This window comes from Lepidochelys kempii, chromosome 28 (assembly GCF_965140265.1).
Source record: "Lepidochelys kempii isolate rLepKem1 chromosome 28, rLepKem1.hap2, whole genome shotgun sequence".
Classification (NCBI taxonomy): Eukaryota; Metazoa; Chordata; order Testudines; family Cheloniidae; genus Lepidochelys; species Lepidochelys kempii.
In genome coordinates this window covers 1,446,089-1,450,925 of record NC_133283.1, presented here as the reverse complement: position 1 = coordinate 1,450,925, position 4,837 = coordinate 1,446,089, and the positions used below count along the sequence as shown (strand labels likewise).

Below are 4,837 nucleotides of genomic sequence, written 5' to 3'. Positions count from 1 at the left end.
TCATGTCTTAGTTGCCCCAGCAGTCCTGCTCTGGCGGTGATAATCCCAGGCCCAGAGCAGCTGCTGCTGTGCAGAGAGCCCTATAGCTGCTCCTGCCTGGTTCAGGGGAGGAGCCCGGCTCTGGGCCACAGTGTCCAGCCCCTGCCATCACTGTGGGTGTGTCTATACTATGGGGTTATGCCAACATAGCTACAGTGCCATAGCTATAGGCCCTGGAGTGTAGACTTGGCCCTAGTGTTTTTCACAGAAGCTTTATTCCCTAGGGAGAGACCCAGGCTTGGCGGCTGCATTCACTTCATCTACCCCCAAAAGAGCTGAGGCCGGAGATGCTCCCCAGGCCCTTTCCCATCTTTCAGTCACTCTGGGACTGGGAACCTGTCTGGGCTCAGAGCTGACAGGCTGCATCCCACCCATCTGTCCTGCCATGTGGCAGTGAGTCATTTTGCTCGCAGAAGTAGCACCATGGAGAGCATCTCTCAGCAGATGCATTGGTGGTATAGTGGTGAGCATAGCTGCCTTCCAAGCAGTTGACCCGGGTTCGATTCCCGGCCAATGCAGGGATGTGTTTTGCCCTTGTCTGGAATTGGCTTCATTTCAATCACATTGTCTTCGAATCACATGGTCAACGCAATTGTCAAAGAATTTATGTCCCAAATCCCAGCAGGTCGTTAAACGGGGGGTGGGGGCAGGACTATACGGTGAGCTGTAGGAATCGCCATCGTGTACTATGAGAAATCAGAAACGCTGGAACGTGCATCAGGGTGGGGGTCGGGGTCCCCCGGGTGGTTAGATGTTCGGCTGTGCGTGTGTGTGTTCTCCCTGTGTGCTGCCCCAGCTCTGCGCAGACAGCCGGCACTGCAGACCTCCAGCGAACCGCCCAATGACCACAAGATCCGTTAAGGTGCGAAGGCACCAGGCCATGTTTATTGTCGGAAAAACACAGGACTAGTATCCCGCATACCCTACTGGACCCCGAGATGTGTGCCCAGCTCAGTGGACAGTGGGACTTTCCATTCCTCCCGAGGGTAGACAAAGAAACTCCCTCTGACATAAATCTTTATACCCTGATGCAAACAAGTTATGTTCTGCCCCTCTGACACAGTTACTTACTGCCCCCTGACGTGGCTAGTTATCACCCATCACCTTGTACATGTTGGGTGGATCAAAACATCTCCATGACGTTGACCTTATCTTTGAGAAGGGGTCAGTGTGGTCCCGTTACCCTTGGGGAATGTTTTTGTACCATCCTTGATATCGGGATGTTCTGGTACCACTTGATAGCGGGATGTGTTTGCGTGAGCGCTCTGTGCCTAGCACTTCTTAGGAACATGTATTTCTGTAATATCAGCCCTGTTCCTGCCAGATTCTGTGAGCAGGGCCTGCCTCTCGCCCACAGCTTGTCTTTGATTTCTATCAGTAAAGCTTTGACACTACTTTAGTCCAGGCCTCAGGCCTCATACCAGGCCCCTGATACAAGGGCTTCTGTCTCAGGCTCTCTTCCTACTACACAGGAGAGTCTGTCTTTTGCTGGCGCACAGGGAGAGGTTTTGCCGTTTCATTGTGATCAAGTGAAAAACTCCCCATCTTGCCCCCCTGCTGCTGCCCCAGCTCAGACCCCACTGATACCCCCCAACATGGGACCCACAGCCTCCCTGCTGGCAAAGCCTCCTATAAATGAGAGACAAACTCCCCAGTCTCACCCTTCTCCCAGCTGAAACCACCCTGCAGAGCCCAGAGCAACCCCCTCCCGGCTGGATCTCCTGGCAGTCACAGTACCCCGTCATCCCTGTGGTGCAGGGGCAGCTGACAGTTCCTACCTCATCAGTACAGTGGTGACTATCCCCACCTGTCACATTGGGGTCTGGGGCATGAGTCCCTGATTGGAGAGCTGTGATTTTGACACTAACTCAGACCCTCTTGCTGATCAGCTCTGAGCCAGTGTCACCTTTGGGTGGCCTAGAGTTTATGTCATGGCCCTTCTCTGGTGCGTAAAGAAAACCCAGAGAAAAACACCTGGAGACCCAGCATATAGTCTCTAAGGTTTTTCAGCCAGGATAGCACAGGCTCAACCTCCCCACATTCAAGTCCCCAAAAGAGCAAAAGGAATAAACTTAATTCTTAAGTGCCAGCTTTATAAAATCTTACGCTAATGAAACATGAATAATAAACCACTGTAATGTAATTTCTACAACACCAAGTGGCTACTTTATAATCCACCTACATTATCTTCACAGTTATACGTAAACATCAGTACAGAAAACTTCAATCCAAACAGGTCAGTCCCCACAGAAACATAGTGAGAAGAAACTCAGAGTTCCCCCAAACCTTAGGTGGAGTTCATGTGAGTCTCAGAGTCTTTGATCACCAAATCTATACAGTCTGATGAGTCAAAAGCAACATCTTCTCTCCCAATCTTGCTTGGAGAAATCTTCAGTTGGAATCTATGCAAACTTTTCCTCCTCCGAAATCACTAGTTAGCTAGTCAGCTAGCCAATTAACCAAACATGCCATTAACTAGATCGATTTTTTTTTAAAAAAGCCTGTGTGATAGGGCAAGGCCAGATGGCTATAGAAAAGTAGTGGGAGGTAGATATATTAGCTCCAGGCTAAACAAATCCCTGGTACCAGGATAAGTGAAATGACACTGCTCCAGGTGAGTTAAGACACCTGTGGCCAATTAAGAACTTTCCAGAAGGCAGGGAGAAGGCTAGGTTGATTGGGACACCTGAAGCCAATCAGGGGCTGGCTGAAACTTGTTAAAAGCCTCCCAGTCAGTCAGGTGGGTGTGCATGTCAGGAGCTGTGGGAGGAAGTTGCGCTGTTGGAGAGGCTGAGTAGTACACACCATATCAGGCACAAGGAAGGAGGCCCTGAGGTAAGGGTGAAGTGGAGCTTGAGGAAGTGAGGGCTGCTGTGGGGGAAGTAGCCCAGGGAATTGTACATGTCATGTTTCTAAAAGGTCAACTGCCATAGCTGATACTAATAGGGTCCCTGGGCTGGAGCCCAGAGTAGAGGGTGGGCCTGGGCTCCCCCCCCTTTTGCCCCCTGATTAATCACTGAGACTGGGAGACAACAGAGATTGTGTGTCACGGAGTCCCTGGGCGATGCTCTGGAACTGCTCCCTACGAAGCCACAAAGGACTCTGGGGAAGTCTCCTTTCTGTGAGCAGCCTGTCTGCAGGACACACAGCTCACACAGCTTCCACCTTCCTGGGTCTGACCTCAGAGCATGCAGCGTCCTCTGCCCCTCCGTGCGCTTCCCACAGCAAGTCCACCCAGGCGGGGTCCTGGGGAAGCCAGAGCATCCTGCACCCCAACTTCGCAGTCAGACGTGACTCTCAGCCAGCCAGTAAAACAGAGGTTTATTAGACGACAGGAACATGGTCTAAAACAGAGCTTGTAGGTGCAGAGAACGGGACCCCTCAGCTGGGTCCATTTTGGGGGGCAGTGAGCCAGACAACCACGTCTGCCCTTCACTCCATGTCTCCAGCCAGCCCCAAACTGAAACTCCCTCCAGCCCCACCCTGCTCTAGGCTTTGTCCCTTTTCCGGGCCAGGAGGTCACCTGATTCCTTTGTTCTCCAACCCTTTAGCTCTCACCTTGCAGGGGGGAAGGGCCCAGGACCATCAGTTGCCAGGAAACAGGGTGTCGGCCATTCTCTGTGTCCAGACCCCTGCACACACCTGCCCTCTAGGGCTCTGCAACGATCATACACCCTTACCCCAGCACCTAAATACTTAAGAACTCCATAGGGGAAACTGAGGCACCCCCACACTATTCAGATGAAACATTAAGAACAGTCCCACTTTGTCACACTGTGCAAGGAAGGATAACTTCTCCTCACCTCCCTCGCTGGCTTATGATGAAAATGGCTCAGCAGACTGTGACCCTTGTCTCTAGAGAGAGAAGGGTTACATGGAGGGTCACAGTGAGCCTCTGAGGCTAGCAAAATCTGCCAGGAAATGCGGGACCCACGGAGGCAAGGACAGAGCTTTGTCACACCTGATACAAGACAAATACAAAACTGAGAATAGCAAATAAATGAGTCTTTCCCCATTACCACACGTAAGAGAAAAATAGGTGAATCACAGTGGGGATGCAGTGCAAGGTGCTGGGGCTGCTGGAGGGGGGTACTCACTGGAGGTGTCACTCCCTGTCCCGGTGGCAGGGGCTGGTGCAAGCAGAGGATGCAGCAACAGCCATCCCTGCAGAACCCCCCTCCGCAGGGCTGGGAGCAGGGCCTGGATGGGTGGGATCTGACAGCTGCATATGCAGGGGAATGGACCAATTGGGAACTGGACCTAAGAGGGCTCTTTCTGAGCTACATCTGCTTTGTGAAAACCCAGACATTAACTCTTATTGACAATGTCTGGGAAAACCTGGAGGTCTGATAACCCTACCCAGGAGACTCCAGCATGTGATGAAAGGCAGCTCCAGGCCTTTTCTCCCTTCCTGGGGATCAAGGTCACTTTGTTACAGAGAAAAGGAGTACTTGTGGCACCTTAGAGACTAACCAATTTATTTGAGCATAAGCTTTCGTGAGCTACAGCTCACTTCATCGGATATGAAGTGAGCTGTAGCTCACGAAAGCTTATGCTCAAATAAATTGGTTAGTCTCTAAGGTGCCACAAGTACTCCTTTTCTTTTTGCGAATACAGACTAACACGGCTGTTACTCTAAAACCTTTGTTACAGAGAGATAAAGAAGCCTGAACCCTCCAGGTCTGACTTAATGTCCTGATTTCCCAATGTCTCCTTGGAAGAACCAAATGTCTCCTTAGTCCCAGGTGAATGGGAGAATTCAGTTCTCCTGGGGAGCAGTTCTGAGTCCGTCACGCTC

The 4,837-nt window shown here is 51.4% G+C and overlaps 1 non-coding gene across 1 annotated transcript; it reads left to right on the top strand.

The window, feature by feature from the left end:
* Positions 1-485: 485 nt before the first annotated feature.
* On the top strand, positions 486-557 carry TRNAG-UCC (transfer RNA glycine (anticodon UCC)). Its single transcript has one exon. It is a non-coding gene; the product is annotated as a tRNA-Gly (tRNA).
* Positions 558-4,837: the final 4,280 nt, after the last annotated feature.